This window comes from Sminthopsis crassicaudata, chromosome 6 (assembly GCF_048593235.1).
Source record: "Sminthopsis crassicaudata isolate SCR6 chromosome 6, ASM4859323v1, whole genome shotgun sequence".
Taxonomy (NCBI): Eukaryota; Metazoa; Chordata; class Mammalia; order Dasyuromorphia; family Dasyuridae; genus Sminthopsis; species Sminthopsis crassicaudata.
Genome location: NC_133622.1, coordinates 54,433,902 through 54,454,565, shown reverse-complemented (window position 1 = coordinate 54,454,565; position 20,664 = coordinate 54,433,902). Strand labels below are relative to the sequence as shown.

General features: G+C 37.4%; 1 long non-coding RNA gene across 1 annotated transcript; it reads left to right on the top strand.

The window, feature by feature from the left end:
- The first annotated feature begins 228 nt into the window (after nucleotides 1-228).
- Nucleotides 229-20,235, top strand: LOC141546418 (uncharacterized). Its single transcript, XR_012483298.1, has 4 exons — nucleotides 229-376; nucleotides 4,122-4,257; nucleotides 6,768-6,910; nucleotides 19,221-20,235. It is a non-coding gene; the product is annotated as an uncharacterized LOC141546418 (long non-coding RNA).
- The last annotated feature ends 429 nt before the right edge of the window (nucleotides 20,236-20,664 follow it).

The following is a 20,664-nucleotide window of genomic DNA, read 5'->3' as shown; positions in this document are numbered from 1 at the left end:
TTTCCCAAGGCATCCCCATTCTCCATTCCCTCGCTCCCTGTTGAATAGCTCTAATCATTGGGAAGAATTTTGTTCACATGAAGCTTAAATGTGTTTCTCAGTAACTGCTACCAGTTGCACCTGTTTTTGTCCTCTGGGGTCAAGTGAAACAGATCCAGTGTCTCTTTTGCATAATGATCCTTTAAATACTTTGAGACAACTATTGGCTCTCCATCCTGCTCCCCCAGTGCTTCTCTCCTTCAGGACACCTGCCTCTTCATCACTGATGCTTGTAAAGTGTGAATTTGAGTCCCCTTACCTTTCTGATACCCCGACCCTGAACTCATTGGAATTATCTTCGGCCAAACGCAAGCTCTAGGTCAAATCTACTTAAACTGTGAGTCAAGACCCCATGTGGAGTCATTAACTAAATGGAGAGGTCATGAAATGATGATATATAATGTTTGTAAATGTTTAATTTGTACACCGGTTTTATATACATATATACCTGGGGTTGAGTAAAAATTTCTTGGTGGAAAGGAGGTCAAGAGTGGGAACAAATTTAAGTAGCCCTGCTCTAGATGTGACCTGACCAGAATAGAGTATTCTGCATATCCTGCTTCTATTTACAAGGCCTTAGGATCACCTTACCTTGTTTACATGCCAGACCTCACTGTTGACTCTCTTCCTGAACTTGTGGTCCACTGAAAGGCCCGTGGTACTTAAGACAGAAATTTATAAAGCAAAGTGCTAGTTGAAGTCTAAATTGAAAATTATCTTCAATGGAGGAGGCGGGTCGAGGCTTTCTGGGGGAAGTGACATTTGAGTAGGGCTTTAAAGGATGGGTAAAATGTCAGAAGGCATATACAGGGAAGAAGGGCATTCCAGTAAGGTGTGAGAACCGAGGCCCATTTTTGGTTTGGGTGCTTGTTTTGGAGGGGAAATGACAGAGGACAGACAGACAGAACATCATCTCATTTGGATGGAGGATGGAGTTTATTAAGAGGACGAATATGAAATAAAATTGGAAAAGGAAAGGGGGGGCAGTTTGTGCAGAGTCTCAAGTGGGAACAAGAAGTCATTGAAGACTTTTTAGCAGAGGAATGACACAGTCAGATCTGCATACAAGGAACATTATTATGCAATGGGAGGAAGATGGTCAAACACAACTTAAGAGTCCAACACAACTTAAAATAGCTGAATAATAACTGAAGAATGGATGGGAGGGAGGGAAGTGGGCATGTGAAAAATCTGTGAGAAAGATATTGCAGGAAGTAGTGAAGATCTGACTTAGGAAAGTGCTAGTGAAAATAGAGAGAAAGGTCAGATGTGAAAAATATTATGGGAATAGAAGCAATAGGTTCTGGTAACTGATTAGAGGTAAAAGGGAAGGAAGGAGTAAAAAATAACCCAAAGTTATCAACCTTGTTCAAATGAACAATACTCCCAGAGAAAGAAAGACTAAAGGTTGAACACACACTATTAATCACTATTCTTTCAGCTGGGTCATTAAACCACTTCTTAATCTGCCTAACTGTACTATCATCTTGCTCATATCTCTTCATAGTATCCAGAAGGATAGTGCAAAAAACTTAGTCAAACTTTTGCTACAAACTTGAGTTTCTCTGCATAATAAAGTTTATTCTAGCCATGGGCAAGAAGGATGGTTCAGAGAGAAGAGAGTAACAAAGATTTTTTTTCTTTTTGGTCAGCATTAGTTAGTATGGCCCTCAGCCAGATTGATGGCAGTGGGAATAGAGATATAGAGATAAAGGCAAATAATAATTTTTCTGGAATTTTGCTGGGAATCAAAGTCAAGTTCCCTAGATTGTAATTTGAAAACTCCATGTTGTCTTTTTGAAATTGAGACAGCATTCTACATGTCTGTTTCTGCTATATTTCTCCTAGTTCTCATACTTTTCAGAGATCAGCTGTCTCACCAACCAGTTCCTTCTGTACATTGGGGATAGAGTTCAATAGTCCTGAACATGTGAAATAAATAAAGGCAGTTAATATGTCTTTTGTTTTACCATTTTGGGGAGGGAAGGTGAGAGGGAGAGTAATATTTATGGATCATATAGAAGGTATACTTCTTTCAATTGCATTTCACTTTAAAGAATATGATCAATTGCAAAAATATAGTTAAATATATTCTTCTTTAACCCTAATAAATGCTTTCCTTTTCTCTTTAGATCTTGTCTAGAAACACTAATTCCATTCTCTAGCACCATTTTCCTAACCAGTTATTTTCTTTTCTTATCTTTTTTTTTAAATTTCTGAAGTCACAACCTTCAAACAGTAAGAGTTTAATTATCTCTGCCCTTCTTTCTTGTCCAGGTCTTCATAATTCTTAGAGTTGCTTTTGGTTGTATCCTTTCCCCCCACAAAAATCAAGAAGAGTAGATATTGGTCATCAGGCTTTACTCATATTGGAAAGTTTTTATAATCTCTTTGGAAAAAGTGACAAATCTCCTAATTGGTTATGTCAGCTTGACATCTGGCTGACTTGTGATCCTTCAGCACTAAGTTGCTAATCAAACATCAAAAGGCACCTTATTTTCTTGTGGACAATACTGTCCTGTCTTCTAGACGTACCTGAAGATCTTTGACTTTACTCATCATGTTGATAGTAGTTCTGAGGCAGATGATGATCATTATAACTTAATCTTTATTACGTGATTGCTTCAATAAGCACTATATAAATATTAGCCATCCCTCTTAGCTATGGAGCAAGATTCTCATTCTTAACTTCTCTCTCAGGGCCTCAATTTCCTCCTCTATAAAAATGAGGGAGTTAGATGAAATGACAAGCTAGCACAAAATAATAGAATTATATGATCCAACATAAACAGAAAGACATTTCAAAATATCTTTCTCTTTCTTCCTCATTTCTTATTTTGCTTTTGTAGCAGAAAAGAGAAATTATTGAAGTAGCATTAACTTGATGCTAGATCTGAAAGTAGGCAGAAAGCAGATTAGTACTTTTTATCAATAATGGTAAAAAAAATGCCATATCAATCTGAAATTATTCAGGATACTGATATTCACTAAAGTATATGTGATATTTAGGGAGGAGCAGTACCTCTGTATGAGGTATTGACAAATCCTTTTTAGTGCTTCTTATCCACCTTTGGGGTCTTCCTGTTACCCATCTCTGCAAGAAATTGGACATGTGCAAAGGCGACACCCTGTAAACCTTTTTCAGCAGATGGTTGAGGGTAAATGATAGGCTCCAAGCCATTTGGTGCATTAGGGAGATGTCTACCCCAAACACACGAAGACTTTTCTTTTGTAGAATGGACAGATGAGAACAGTTTGTTCCAACAGCTAAGAAGGTGGCTGATGAAGGAAGGCACTGTGGAAAATTTCCAGCTTGGTCAGACATTGAAAACACCAAGGTCATCCACTACATCCCAGGCCATCACCAATTATCTTGATTTTTGTCTTGCCACTGGACCTTGATGACTCTGAAAGAGATTGATGACTTTGTATAACTCTGTCTCACTTCAGTCCAATTCATGCATAAGTCCAGATATCACCCTCATGTGTCATTGATCATTTTTGAAAACAAAGGAGGAACAACAACATTTACAAAAACCATTGCTATTTCACTGTTAAATGCCAAATAGGCCTAGTCCTCACGTTTTATTTTTAATATTTTGTTTTATTATTTTAATATTTTATTTTTAATAAAAATCCATTAGTCAAAAGCTAGATGGAATGAATACTCACAAATATTCACACACATATGAGCTTTAATAGCTTAAAGCTGCACTAAAACTTTTGGAACATCTTGTATGCATTCATACTTCATTAGAGAAATTCTTGATCTCATCAATGCAGGTGCTTCCTTCACCAGGCCAGAATGCAATCTATCCATTTCTTTTCATTTTTTTCAACTCTTGTCCTCCTGTAAATCCTTCACCGAAGTTCTATCTACATTGGAGGCCTTTCTTTAGGTCACTTAGCATTCTGCACCAGCAAATTACCTGGTTAGAGAAATTGGCCCAAGTTCAATCTTTATTCAGAAGTTTTGCTCAGCAAGTGCTTCAGTGGATGAAGGATATAAACAGTAAGAAAAAAACAAAAAAGGAGCAAATGTTACCAGGTTTTCTCACTTCTCCCCATTGGTCTTTCCGTAGCTGTTAGAACAATGCCTGTGACTTCTGATAAGTCCTAGGAAGAATGAAGAGAGACATCATAGTGGGTCAAGCTCTAGAATTAACTTTGAGAAGGGTTGGTTCAAATCTGTTCCCTGATCTCACTTGGAGGCACTGGGTAAGTCACTTAAACCCACTGAATTTGGTTTCCTTATCTGTAAAAAGAGAATAAGGATAGTTTCTTATTTTTACTAATTTATGTTAACTGGATCAATATTGATTTAGAATTGAAAGGGGCTGATTGCATGGTGAGGGTGAGAAATATAAGGTAGCCACTAGAATCTATTAATTATTTGCAGAATCTATTAATTATTTGATATGACATACTGTATCAATCCAAGAGCATTTATCAAATGACTGCTAAGGTTCAGGCACTATACCAGACTATCAGGATAAAATAAGGAAGTCCTTTAAAATGTTGGGCAGATCCCTTGTGAAGAACTGGTGGGAGGACATGGGAATGGCTGGCACAAGATAGACTGGCATGAATGGGTTGCAATTTGTATGAGTGGAAGGAACATGCAAATTAATGGGATCATGGATTCATTTGAATATTTAAAATGATCTTGTAAAAACTCTCCTGGTGTTGAGTTTGGTATTAGTACTCTTCCCAAGCCTTTGATCTTAGAAAGCCTGTTGTTAGCCTAGTCTGGGTTTTTATTTTGCTTTTATTTTCTTCTCAATTCAAAGGCTGCTTCCTCAACCCCAGATGCACATTGCTCTTCCCTGCTTCAGATATTTTTCTAATCATTGGCTTTGTTAGCCCTATTTTGGACAGGGTATGTCAGAATCAAAATCAGACTCCTTTTTGAGTTTGAAGGAGTTATCCTTCTAAAGGCTTTTTTTTTTTTTAAATAAAGGAGATTCCACTCAACACACAATTCTTTCCTGAAGGAAAAATGTGTAACCTGCTGCTCAGAGACCTAAGGCAGTTGGTCAGGTCAGTGCCCGAGCATTATGCACATCACTTTTAGTGGTAGCCATGGTGATAAGGGGCATAGGAGGAGGAAGAGGACCGGGATGCTATCAGCTCAGGATATTGACATCCACTCCCAGCCTTCACCTACTGACCCAGTTTCTACCATGATCCGTGTTGTAGTCCTGACACATTTCTCCAACCTCAATGACTTTTTATATACCTGCCAGCAAAGAGAATTTCCTGAGGAAGTATAGTGAGACTTTAAGTGGGCTAAGTGGGAATTATATGGATTCATTCTCTTTTCTTGCCAATAAACTATTTAACCTCATTCTATTCACTTGCTCTCAGTATCACCTGACTTTAGAAAGCCATAGGGTTTGCTTTGTAGAGATACCTATGAAGGAAAACCGAGAGGATGGGAAGCATTTTTGTCCTTGGGGCAAGTTCTACAAACTTCATTCTGGCCTAGAATCAAGAAAGTTGTTCTTTATTGAGGGGAATAACAATAGAAACCCCTTGAAGAATTACCGGACGTAATTTTTGATAGGGAAGTTGACTTTTGGGATATGAGTAAGGTGGGACTGAGGGTAGGAACTCACCCCAGCCAGCCATCTAGTAGTTTCTTATTTTAACTGATTTATGTTAACTGGACCAATACTGATTTAGAATTGGAAGAGCTATTGTAAATCATCCAGTCCAACTTTTTCATTTTACTGATGAAGCCCAAGGAATGTCCCCCTTTTGCCCAAGTTCCCACAGTTGGGAGTGGTAAAGCTAAAATGCAAATCCAGGTGCTCTGACTTTAGATGTAGTTTGCCTTCATTAAGCTCTCTTGTATCTACGCTGAAAAAGCGAGCAACTCTTTGACATTTTGGAGCAAAGTCCCAGTCACTCTCTCCTGGCTCTGTCCTAGACTTGAGGTGGAAGGATACAGGATACATATGAGAACGTAGAAAGAAACATGTCCTGGGTAGCCAGATAGCCAGCTCTTCCAGAGTTAGCAGGCAGGATAGCTTTGATGTGACTGTTTAGATGCTATGTTTGAGGAGAGATATAGTCCTTGAACATCATCTTGCTTATTAATTAATATTTACCGAGCCCCCACTGAGTAACTTGGAGTCATAAGTCCTTCTTGGTTGGGAAAGACTCTCACTAATTTTCACATTAAAAAGGATACTGAAAGAGAAAGCTCCTTCTCTTCCCCCCCCCCCCAACCCCTCCCCAGCTCCTCTGGGAGTGAACCTTCTCTCAGCTTCATTCATGTATGGAATTCCAATTAAACATAGTAAACAAAGGAAACTTTCTACGTGGTAATTTCCCTCCTTCTCCACTTGTTTTATGGGCAGCCTGAATTTATGGCCTGAGAATTGTCTCTTTTAAGTATCATCTTCTATTAACCAAAGAGATAAAAGCCCTAACGGGAAGGGAACCCCTTCACTTCTTTGCCAATTGTAAGACGGAGCTGCCTGGTAGGTTTATTGGGGGAGCTGACATCTGTTTGACTGAGACAATCCCATCCTGCCCCCAAACTCTGCTCACATTTCCAATGCAAACGGCAGCCATCAGACAGAGGGAGTGAAGGCTTCTTAGCTGTTGGAGCCCACAGCAAATCTTGGGCCCTAGCAAGGAAATGCTACAGTTGTAAAGCAGATGTATAGTTCCTCTCCTTGCTGCCACGGAAGGCCGTAAAATGCTGTGTCTTTTTGCAGCTGATCACCACTGTGAGAGTAAATACTCTTCCTGAAGACATGGTGAGTCGATCACAGTCCCATGGAATATTTTTCCTGCTTAAAGGGATGGAAGCAAAGCCAGTGATGGCACACGGAGAAGGCGTCTTATTTCCTCCCATACGGTATGACATTAGGCGCAAGCAACATATGTTTCCATGGTTGTAAACAAAGGTGCTGTGTTTGTCAAACAGATCCAAAACGTGGAGCATCGACAAACAGGATGGCTTTCTGGAGGTGTTTGCTCTTCAGGGCAGACTGAAATGGTGTGAAATGCTTAAAGAGTCCACAGCTCTATAAAAACCCTTCATGTTTTATCCAGGATACCACAGCCTAGGACTTGTGACCTATTCGGGCTTGTGCATCTTCAGTTACCTCTAACCTCAAGAATTACAGTGCTATTAACTATTTTGTACTGAGAAGGGAGTAAAAAGCTAGGTAGGGGAGCATAGCATCCTCCTCCTTAGAGAGAGAGACAGAGAGACTATAACCTGCTTCTATACACGAAGATACATTAGAACTTGGGCCCTCTCTTTATCTCTTTACAATCTCTCAGTAATGAAGCTTCCATGGATTAAAAATTACATCTAAGGAGATGATTCCCAGATCTACAAAACCAATCTTCATCTTTCTCCTGAGTTCTGGACCACATTTTTAACAGTCTCCAAGACACGTCCACCTAGATGAATCATGGAGATCTTAATCATGGATGTTCAGACATAATTCATTATTTTTCACCCTCAACCCACCTCTCCTCCTAATTTTCCTATTTCTGTCAGGACGATTACCATTCTTTCCCCATAAATCATCATTACTGCTTATAAGGATTAGAGGAGGTGAAACTTCTTTTCCTTCTTGGAAACTCCTTTTCCCTCTTGCTGTACAGCAGTTTGGAAATCCAAGAGAAAGAAAAATATGGAAAAAAAGAGACAAAGCCTTTTTGTACAAAGTCCAAGATCTTCTCTCCTGATTTTCAATCACCAATCATCTTAAAGGCAGCTTTATTGGAAGCTGGAAACCATTTGGAAATCAGAGTTCATTAAAACTCTCAATGAGGTACCAGTTCACATGTCCATAAGAAGTACCCTTCAAACAAAAATTCATGTGCAAAAATCTCATTAAGTTGGTTGAAAAATTCAGCAAATTGATCTGATGTTTCCTTAATCACCCCTCCCTTCATATATATATATACACATATATATGTATATATATATATATTTATCCATGTACACACATATATACACATATATATGTGTGTGTTGTGTGTATAAACCTATACTTCTTTGTCTGTGAATATATTGTATTTTCTTAGTATAGGGAGAGCAAAGATGACCTTGATTTTCTCTTTGTATTTTTAGCACTGACTATAGTGCCTGATGTAGGAGAGGCATTTAATAAATTCTGGTTAAGTAAATTCTGAATCATTTTCCTTTAAGTATTCTCTTCTCTAGGCTAAATATCTCCAGTTCTACAACCATCCCCATCAGGTATCATCTCTAATTCCTCATCATCCTGCTTACTTCCTCTGAACATATTCTAGCTTGTTAGTGCCCTTCCTAAGCCGTTGTGTTTAGAACTGAGCACAATATTCCAGATATAGCCAGACTGGGCCAGAATGTGAGAACATCAAAGCAGAGAGCTTTGTTCCTCCTCTACTTCTCACATTTCATCAGGATTCAGGAAAAGAAAATACACCAGCTGGGTGATTTCAATGTCATCTACCTTCTCTGAACTATAATTTCTCCATCCATAAAATGAAGGTATTAGATTAGATAATCTTTAAGATCTCTCCCAGTTTAGACTTTCATAATCTGTCACTTTTTTTTCTTTTTCAAATGTACCTTGCTATTTTGTGATAAAAGGAACATAAATTCTCAAGTTTACTTAGATAAGATACGTTACCATCAGCTGAAACCTATGGACCATGGAACCTTTGCATCTGAATTATAATTAAAACCATTTATATGGACTTTCTCCTCCATTAGATTGTGAGTTCCTTGAGAGTAGAAACGTCTCTATTTATATCCCTCGCTCTTAGGACACAGTGCTTTGCACATAGTTTATACTCAATAAGTGTTTTTTCTTTCATTCATTGTTCGATCCTTTGATCATTTGTTCATTTGTTCAATTCACTTACTTACAGATGGTCAAATTCACACTGAAATAATTTCTTTATTACCAGTGACTTAAACTGTGCTTGACTCCAATGCCTTAAAACAGGGATGGATTTGGAGTTAAAAGGGCCTAGTTCATATCAAGTACTATCTATATGACTTTAGACAAAAAAAACTAATCTCTATAGGTAAAAGAGTACCAGATCTTTGTGGCTAGAAAGAGCCAATTGTTAAATTATCAGTGTTAAGGGTTAATGCTTCAGAAATCCACAACACTAAAAACCAGGGTCTGATTTATTATTTTATAAATTTATTTAGGTTTCAGAAAGTAAAGGAGAAAATATTAATAATGCAGATTAAACCTAATAATGTGTTGAGCACTTTTCTTTCTTTTTTTTTTTTTAGTGAGTTAATTGTTAAACTTTCACCAGCTTACCATATGTTTATAGTCCTCCATTTTCTTATCTATTAAATGAAAGGTCCTTCCACTCTAATGTTAAACATTTGTCTAAAAATATGGCATTTTCATGTAATGTCCACAGTAAAATATAAAACGTCTGCTTCAAGGCTTGGGGATGAGTTATCTTCCTTCCCCTCTCTCCATAACGGCTCAGGTTTGAGACTGGCGTCTGACCCTGTCATGTTTCTCCACCAATTGGAATCTACTCCATTACAGGACTATGGTTTCACAGATAATGAGAATTGCTTGACTGACAAGTTCTAGTTGACTAAATCACATCTCTATGTCTCTACTATTAATATAAATGTTTCCAGTATCCAGTGTATATCATCTGTATCCATTGTATTTCAATAGTAGAAAAATAATGTGGCAGGCAGGAAGGTAACTCTAGGGTGTTATAAATATCAAATAACTCATAACTATAATTATAATATTGGAATTTATCTTCAGAAGATAAAGGTTGAACTTATCAAGAGGCCACAAGTGAGCAGTAAAATCTCCCTTATTGAGTACAGATAAATTCTAGATTTTCAATAATGTCATTAAATATTCTATAGTGTCTTATCCTTTGCATTGTACCTTAGTTTTAAAACAGATCATCATTTCCCTCGATAACTGTTGCTTTCAATCTTTCTGCTACTCTTCCTTGAAATATTATGGTTTTGTCAAGTTTTATTCCTGGTCTTGCTAGTCCCTGCTTAATTTACCTTTTTTCATGGAATCTTCCCCCTTCAGCTCCCAGTCAGCCTAGAATCTTTCCCTTCTGCCTGTCTGTCATAACTGCTACATCTCTACCATACATTTGGGAACTTGATTATATTTTATTTATTCCAAGAAATTGGGCAAAACCATAATGATACTTTTAAAATTTAAAAAGAAAGGAAGGGATAGGAGTTACATCTGGAAATGATTGTAATATAAAATAAAAAGCATTGATAAAATTCATTTTCAAAAATGAGAGCTATGAGGGTGAATGATTGAGAACATATACCAACTACCATCCCATTTGCCTGCTTTTTTCCTAGAACCTGAGAATTTCATCATTGAAAAGGTTTTCAATGCCATCTAAACAACTCATGCCCAAGAAAAACATTAAACTACAGCACACTCAACAAATGGTCATCTGTCCTTCAGAGAGAAAAGGAATTCACTCCTCCTGAGGAAGACTATTTCCCTTTTGTACAGTTCTAAATAATAGAAAGTTTTCATTCTATAAAATTGCCCTTTTGTAGCTTCCACCTATTATTTTTGTAACCAAAGGTTCAAAGCCAGAAACCAGAAGGGATCTCCCTTCTCCCAACTCAGGTCCATTCCATCTCTCACATAGGTACAGAGCATTCTTTCCAGTGGAAAAAATCTTATGCAAACAGCCAGACTTCAAATCTGAGTTACATTTCTAGTATTGCCCTCTGGGCCAAATAGAACAGGTCAAATACATTTATCTCATGACATGACCTTATTCCTTACTTCCTAATCTTTCTACTTGTTCGAGTGATTCCATTCCATCCCATCTCCTCCAGCAGATTTACCCTTTGCTCACACCATCCTTTCATTTATCAATCTCTTCCTCCCTATGGTCTCATTTCCTACTGCCTGCAAACATGCCCATGTCTCTCTTATACTGAAAAAACCCTCGCTTGATCCTCCCATTCCTGCTGACTATTGTCCTATATTTCTTCTGTTCTTTGTAGTTTAACTCCTTTAAATGACTCTATACAATACTGTGTCCACTTTCTCTCCTCACATTCTCTTCTTAACTCTTTACATCCCACCTAGACCGCTCCCTCCAAAGTCACCAGTTATCAGTTGCCAAATCCTATGACTTTTTCTGTCATTATTCTCCTTGACCAGTCTATAAGTTTTAACACTATTTATCACTCTTCTCCTTAATACTCTCTTCTCTGTGGGTTTTTGGGATACTATTCTCATGGTTTTCCTCTCACTCACCTGTCTACTCCCTCTCTGTCTCCTTTGTTGGATCCTCATCCAGATCACACCCTTTAGCCATAGGTGACTTTAGGGATTTTGTCTGGACCTTCTCTTTTCCATTTATCTTACCTCATTGATCCCATCATCAGTTCTCATGGATTTAGTTGCCATCTCTATGCTGATGATTTTCAAATCTATCTATCCTGCTGAGTCTTGAATACACCTCAAACTTGCTATTTGGTAAATATCTTAAATTCAATAGGTCCAAGACAACTTATTATCTTTCTTCCTAAACCCGCCCCCTTTTATCTTCTTTATTACTGTATAGGGCTATATCATCCTCCCAGTCCCTTAGGCTTGAAATCTAAAGGTGATTCCAGATTTCTCACTATCTTTCATCCTCCATATCCAAGGTATTCACAAAGTCTGTGAATTCCTCCTTTGCAATGTCTTTCCAAGATGCTACTTTCCCTCCTTTGACACTGCTACCATTCTAGCACAAGGATTATTGAAATAGTCTTCTGGTGGATCTGCTGGCTTCAAGCCTCTCCCCACTCTAATCCATCTTTCATTCACGAAAGTGATTTTTCTAAAGTGCAGGTCTTATCATGTCATTTCTTCTACTCAATAAAGTCTAGTGCCTCCTTATTGCCTCTAGAGTCAAGTACAAAATATTCTGTTTGTCATTCAAAGTCCTAGATAATCTAGCCCATCTCAACCTTTTCAGTCTTCTTACATCTTAGTCTTCAACATGCACTTTCAGACTAATGAATGACACTGGCCTCTGTTATTCCACCAAACAATAAGACACTCTGGGTATTTTCTCTGCCTGTTCCCCAAGTCTGGAGCACTTTGCCTCCTCTATTCTGACCATTAACATCCCTGGCTTCCTTTAAGTCCCAAATAAAATCCTGCCTTACAGGATGCTTTTTCCAGCTTCTTAATTCCTGTGCTGTCCCTCTATTATTTCCTATCTATTCTGTATGGACACTAAAAATATATATTTGTTTTGCATACGGTCTCTCCTATTACATTGTATGTATGTAAAAATACGTATTTGCTTTGCATGTTGTCTCTCTTATTACATTGCAAGCTCCTTGGATGCAGGGCCTGACTTTTGTCTTGTTGTGTCTAGCACTTAGCAGAGTGCCTGGCACATAGTAAGTACTTAATAAATATATACTGATTAATTAATCAACAACACCTTTCAATGACTTGTAAGACTTCTTTTCTCCACTGATAAGCTTCTTTATTCCTTCAGTTGATTGTGATTTGGGATGGACTTCACCATTGTGGTTACCCTTATCTGGATGTTCTTCAGTTTATCAGCATTCCTACGATGTGGAAATCAGAACTGAACTCAGCAGACCACATATGTTTTGATCAGGGCAGAACAGTAGAACTATCATTTCCTTTAGAAGTCATTTAATTTCTCAGTGCCCTCAGGCAACTCTAAGACTAGAAGTATCCAAAAAAAATTGCTGATCTGCTTTGATAGAGGGGATTTCCTTACCAAGTATTCCTTACATCAACAAAATCAAAAGTTATAAAGAAGAAAAAATGGCTTCTTTTAATGCAGTAAAAGTTTGCACTAGCTTTTTTTTTTCTTCCTCTACTATTCTCTTGACTCATACTGAACTTATATTTCTATGATAGGAATTATAGGGAAAGGCAATTTTGCATTATGGATAGAATGATGATTTAGATTCAAGAAGAACTGTCTGAGAAATCCTTTCTTAGATACTTTGTATCTATGATATGCTGGGCAAGTCAATTAACTTTTCTAGATCTCACTTTTGCCACCTGTAAAATGGAGTTAATAGCTTCCATTTTGAAAGGCCCTTGTGAGGAAGAAAAGAGAAAAATATTACAGAAAGTGCATTGTCAATCTTAAAATCTTATATGAATACTATTAATATTGTATACGAGAATGGCATATGTTCTCATTAAGTATATCCTTGATGAAGACAAAAAATTCACACTTGATTTTCTTTAAGACACTAGATCTTTATAATCATATAGCTAACTGAAAGATAAATCAAATGATTTTTTAAAAATTTTTTGATTTGTTAGACAAATACAGGTCCTTTTCTTGAAAGCAAGAGTTGATTCATCATTATCTTCATCATCATCATCATCATCATCATCATCATCATCATAGTTTCCAGGCACTGTGTTAAGCATTTTTACAAGTAATAACTCATTTGATCCTCACATAATTTCCCCATTTTGCAAATAAGGGATCTTTCTCATTCTAGACCCAGTGCTCTATCCCCTGTATCATGATAATTTTACTTAATAATCTCTTGATTATTGACATGAATTGATATAAGTATAAGACATATATATATATATATATATATATATATATATATATATATATATATATATATATATGTATATATGTCAATGGTGAAAAGATTCTCTTGCAAAGTCCAAACAAGAGACTTGCTACTTATGGAGATCTCCAAAAGATTCTGTCTCCGTTAACTGATGCACTGATTGCATACGGTTTCAGAACATGACCCAACTACCTCTGTGAAATCCCCACCAGTGAGAAAAAATTGATCTCATCAACCTGGAGCAGAGAAAAGAGGCTTGGGCATTGGAGGAAGTGGGTTTGAATCTTGGTTCTGCTACTTGCTAGCTGTGGGGCCTTAGGACACAATATGGAAATGACTATGTAGAAATAATTGGATCAATTGGAGGTAATGTGCACTAAGGGGGGTCTGGACATGGCTTTTTGCAGAAGGTGGGACTTTAGCTGAGGCTTAAAGAAAGTCAGAGAAGAAGATGGAGAGTATTCCACCAGTGTGAGACTGCCAGTCAGGCAATGGGAAAGTCAAGCAATAGAAGTGCACAGCTGGGCAATGAGCTTCTTGTTTGAATAATGGCAAAGAAAGTACTAAATGGGAGTAAGGTATAAAAAGGCTGTCAAGGCAGAAAGGGACCAGGTTATGAATGATAAAGTTAAGATTTCATATTTGTACCTGGAGGTATTGAATAAGGGGAGCAGGTCTATATGGTCACAGCTATGCTTTAGGAAAATTACTTGTAAGAGAGATGTTAGGAAGGTAAAACTGACAGGATTTGGCAACAGATTAGATATTGGGAAAGACACAGAGTGAGGAGTTGGGTCTCTAAGGTCCTCTTTAGCTCTTAAACTATGGTTCCATGGTTCAATATTACTTTATTGCTCACAATTTTTTTTTCATATGAGTAAGCTTTGTCTCCTTAACAAGATTCTAAGCTTTTTGACAAAAAGGACAGTGTTGCATATACATATTTCCCTGCACTATCAAACAAAATACTGATCATAATTAGCCCTCAGTAAATCCATGTGACTGGAATTGAGATAGAATGCTTCTTTCTTGACTATGTTTGTATATTCCATCCCTTTTTGAATGGAAGCTCCCCAAGGACAATAATGATGTCATTGTACATCAAATACATATAAGGTTATCTATCAAATCATGTTTTCTGAATCAGTTCAATTTTCCAAAATTCTTTCCCAAATGAAGTCTCTTAATATTTGAGTATAATAAAAGAATGGTGATAGAACGGATTATCTATATATAATAATTTGTATTTACATAGTGCTCTGAAGTTTGTATTACCTCAGTTGAGCTTCATGCAACTCTATTAGACAGATAATACAGACATTAATTGCCTTATTTTATAAATGAGGAAACTGAGGCAAAGATTCTCCCCTATTGGTATAACTAGACCTAATAAGTTATATGTAAAGTTTACAAAGCCCTGTCTTGACATAACCCTGGGAAGTGGATATTAATGGCATAATTTTGTCCCTACTTTACAACCAAGGAAACCTAAGTTTCAGATTATAAATGAGGAATAAACTTATGGTTTAAATAGTGACAGTGGGTTTTGTATCTTGTCTTTCTGACATTGAACCTATTGCTCTGTTCACTATATAACTTTACAATAATAATAGAATGATAGTTTCATACATCTTTGGTCTGAGGGGACTTATAATAAAACTGCATAGCAGCCTCAAATGAGAATAGTTGTGATAGTTACCCTACAGTCATGATTTTATGATGCTACAAGGACAAGGACTATTTTATTCATCGTCACCTGCCCTTGTGTCTTGTAAACAGTTACATAATCAAATAGATCTATGAATGCACCAATCTATATATGCCCTCTATTGGTGTAGATTATAGCTCACCCATAGGTATTCATCCTGTACAACTGTTGTCTATATTGTCATACAGGTTCAACATAGAAAATATATCCAACAGGGAGGAACCTTTCTCTTTTGCTCTTTGAATTGCAAGTCTAGCAATGAATGATGTGGGCTGCTCATCAGCTATTCCTCCTTCACATCAGTTGATTGGCCCATCATATTTTCTCCCTCATATATTTCTTTGAAATTCTTGACTCTGCCTTACACATAATAGGTGTTTAATAAATGCTTGAATTGAATCTATGGAAAGGGAATCTCAAAAATTGAGTATCCATGCAAATAGAACATGCTCCTATAGATTATCTGTTATTGCCTAACTTTTTCTCTTTGCACGACTGTTTCACCTGGCTTTCTAAACTAGAGTATGCAAATTATTCAGCTGTAATGGTGAATTTTAAAAATGCTCTGGTCCTTCACATATACATAACCGTATCAGCCTGTGTCAGAACCCATATTACTCACTCCTGAGCGTGCACACAAAGAAAAGTCTATTCGGTTAAATCCACATGTGCTTGTCACACATTTAAAATTTCAGTCTAAATTTCTTACATGAGTCTGAAAGGGTTGGTGCTCTCCAAGACCCTTGTGGATGTGTGTAAAAATTCACTATATGTAGACAAATTATGATCTTTTTCCTTAAGGAAAAAAAATGTGATTGAGGAAAATCTAGGGTGACTGAAATGTTGGCTTTTGTAAAATCCTAAGACAGGCCCAATTCAACAAATATTTAAAGTACTTACTATGTGAAAGGCACTGTGATAGATAATAGGAATACAAATATGAAGCAGTCCTTATCCTCAAGGGGCATAAGGTTTAATGGAGAAAAGGAAGAGGGAGACAGGAAAAGTGTGTAAGGTTTAGTGGAGAAGAGGAAAAGAGAGATAGGGTAAGTGTGTTTAAATATTTAAAGGACTGTCACTTGAAAGAGGAATTTGACTTTTTCTGGTTGCCCTCAGAGTCCTGAAAAAGGAAGAAATGGGTAGAATTTAGAGAGACAAATTTAGGCTTGATGTAACAAAATAGTTGTCAACAATGGTAATTATCCAGAGTAAACTGGGTTGACTTGGGAGGTAGTGAACCATTTTACTGGGTATTTAATTCAATCTTGGAGTAACACTAGTGGAGGTTGTTGTGGAGATGATCCTTGTTCAGGTAGGATTGGATTAGATGGCATTTGTTTTCACTTCCAAGTCTGAACCCGTGATTCAGTGGAGGTGGAATGTAGTTAAGTTAAAGGAGAAATCCGGACCAATGACTACAAAATAAGTAAGATGAGAAAGGTTGCTTTTCATAGTAGTGAAAAATTGGAAACTATGGGAAATGGGCAAATTATAACAACACATGAATATAATGGAATATTCTTGTAAACTCAGAAATGATGAAATGAAGTCTCAGAGGAAATTGGGAAGACATCTATATGTGAAGTGAGTGGCACCTAATTATATTTGTTTAATGTATAACACATTATCATATTTATATAATGTCACTTATCATATTTATGAAATAATATGATTTTTTACCAATATTAATAATAATAGCAAATTCTTACATAGCACTTACTATGGGCCAGGTACAGTATGAAGCTCTTTGCAAATCATCTCATTCAATCTTCACAACCACCCTAGGAGGTAACTGCTATGATTATGCCCATTTTATAGATGAAGATGTTTAGACAAACAGATTAAATGACTGGTTTAGGATCACCCATCTGAGGCTAAATTTGACTGCAGGTCTTCCACTCAATCTATTATACTATTATTTCATGATAATGAAAAACAATTTGGAAAGACTTCAGAACTCCAATCAATGCAATGATAAACCATGATTCCAAAGGATTGAAGATAAAATACAATGCCACTTCTAGACAGAAAGTTGAAGGGAAGGGCTTAGAGTGCAGAAAGAAACACAAATTTTTGGAGAAGCCCAGAGAGGAGACTGACTTTCCTTGATTATGCATATTTTTATAAGAATTTTCCTCTGTATTGTTGTTCAACTGGGGAGAAGAGGAGGAAAGGTAAGGCAATAAAATAAAATAAATGTTTGTGAATTGAAAAAAAAATAATTTTAAAGGGGGAGTTTGTAGGAAGATCAGGGAAGTTTTCACAAAGGAAGTGATACCAGACTAGAGCTTTGAAGGAAGCTAACAGGTAGAGAGATGTGGAGATGTGGATGTATTCCAGGCACAGAGAACAATAGCCCTAGTGACAGCACAGAAGTGGGGCACAGCACAAGAATCCAACCAGCAGTTTGGCTGGTACCTAGAATGTGCAAAGAGAAGTCATGGAAGCCAGGCTCTGCCATGGACAGAACCCTGGACTCGGAATCAGGAAGTCGTTCTTCAGTCTTTTTTTTTTTTTTAATTTTATAATTATAAAAAAATTTTTTTGACAGTACATATGCATGGATAATTTTTTGTAACATTATCCCTTGTATTCATTTTTCCAAATTATTCCCTCCCTCCCCTTGATGACAGGCAATCCCATACACTTTACATGTGTTACAATATAACCTAGATACAATATATGTGTGTAAATCCCATTTTCTTATTGCACATTAACTATTAGATTCCGAAGGTATAAGTAACCTGGGTAGGTAGACAGTAGTGCTAACAGTTTACATTCACTTCCCAGTGTTCCTTCTCTGGGTGTAGTTGTTTCTGTCCATCATTGATCAACTGGAAGTGAGTTGGATCTTCTTTATGTTGAAGATTTCCACTTCCATCAGAATACATCCTCATACAGTATTGTTGTTGAAGTGTACAGTGAGCTTCTGGTTCTGCTCATTTCACTCAGCATCAGTTGATGTAAGTCTCTCCAGGCCTCTCTGTATTCCTCCTGCTGGTCATTTCTTACAGAGCAATAATATTCCATAACCTTCATATACCACAATTTACCCAACCATTCTCCAACTGATGGACATCCATTCATCTTCCAGTTTCTAGCCACTATGGAAAGGGCTGCCACAAACATTTTGGCACATATATGTCTCTTTCCACTCTTTAGTATTTCTTTGGGATATAATCCCAATAGCAGCAATGCTGGGTCAAAGGGTATGCACAGTTTGATAGCTTTTTGGGCATAGTTCCAGATTGCTCTCCAGAATGGCTGGATTCTTTCACATGTTCTTCAGTCTTGTCCAACCCTTCATGACTCCAATCAGGGTTTTCTTGGCAAAGATCCTGGAGTGCTTTGCCATTTATTTTCCTAGATCATTTGACAGAGAAGGAAACAGATAAACAGGTTCGAGTGACTTGTTTAGGGTCACACAGCTAGTACGTGTCCAAGGTTGGATTTGAGTTCTGCATCACCTTTAAGTCCAACCTTAGATACTTATTAGTCCAACCTTAGATACTTATGTGAGATCAATTAGCCTCATTTTACCTCACTTTCCTCTTCTTTAAAACAGGGATAATAGTAGCTACTATTGTTGTAAGATTCAAATAAGATACCATTTCTAAAATAACTTTGAAAAAATTTAAGTGTAATTTATTATTTATTGTATTATTGCAATTTTATAATTATAATTATTGTAATACAATTATTAGCTTTTTACAATTTTATAATTACAGTTATAATCACAATAATACAATTATTACACAAAGGCTTTGTTGTGGAGGACTTTTAGTGCTATTTTACAGAGTTTTATTTATGCTCTTGGCATCTGCTCTGACTATGAAGCATGCTCCTACTTCCTGCCCTTTCTCCCAAACTTCTGTATCCTAGATTTTCTGCACCCTATTGGAGCCAGCCAGGCCCTGGACGGAGCTGTTAGAGCTAGGAGCCAACCGGATTTACCTGACTTGAGAATGTGCCCCCTCTCTGGAGGATCCCTGGGCAGCTGTGTAGGGAGCTCGGAGGATGATTCTGGGTGGGCATCCCTCAGAATATCCCGCAGAAGGCTCTCTGGAGAGCTCAGCCTGCTGAGTCACACAGCTAGTGACCCTCCCCCTTCCTCTCACTGTGACTGATGAGCAGTGTTCCAGAAATCTGGTTGCAGTCTTCCCTCTTTGTTCCCATTTCTGCCCATTCCTACCCCACAAGAGTGTTTTGTTTGAGGCCTTCAACTTGCCTTTGTGCAGCTATGGGAGGTGATAAAGGTTTATTGCTCTATATGTGTTACTGCCCTGTATGGTTGCTTTTGGGAAACTCTCCCTCCCTTGCCAAATCCCATAGCTATTTTTAAGGACTGAGGTAGTATGATAAGGAAGGCACTTGCCAAATGTGGGGAAAAGCACAATAATACTAATACTTATGTTAAACACAATTTTATACCACATTCAGGTTTTCAAAACACTCTGCACATTTCATCTCATTTGATCCAACCATCAACCCTGTGGTTGATGATAAATAGTATTATTTATTCTCATTTTACAGATGAAGAAGCTGAGGTTCGGTCATTTGTCCAGTGTTTTATATACCTAGTAAAGGTCCAAAGCGAGATTTCAATTGAGGTCTTCTTGACTGAAACACAGGCCTCTAAGACAACAATTATGCAAGTAGAAAGAATGGTGAATTTGGAATAGAAGAAATGGGCCCAAATCTTTACCTGTGCAACCATAGGCAAGTGGCTTAATCCTGCTGAGCTTTACCTCCGCACTGGCAAAGTAAGGGACTTGGACAAAGGGACCTTTGATCTTCCTTCCAATTATGTTCCTAGGAAATCAGAACTAGAATTCAAGACTCCTGGGGATCCTCAAAATTTTCCTTTTACTCCAGAATAAAGCAGCCTTATTATTTATTTTATTTCCTTTATTATTTATCCATTATTTTAATAATGGATAAACAATAATTTAATAATGATCCATTCTTATTTATTTCCTTTCTGTTACACCTGATGCAGGAATTCATTTTTAGTTTAGATTCTCCGGCTTTTGCCCCTAGTATCTGTTAGAGGGGACACATTCCTCACATCTCTATCTCCAGCACAGCTCAACTGAAAGAAAAGGGGGCCCACTATAGCTGGTCTTAAATGAAACACTCCCAGGGATGTAGAGGATGTTACCCAAGTGGTCTGAAGAAAATGTCCCAGAAATAAAAACCCCTCAGGTGACCAATGACTCATCAGATCAACCACTTAGAGTTGGAAGAACAGAGATCATCTATTCCCACAAAATATTCTTCAGATGGGGAAACTGAGTCCCAGCAGGGTCATTCCTTATTCCTAATC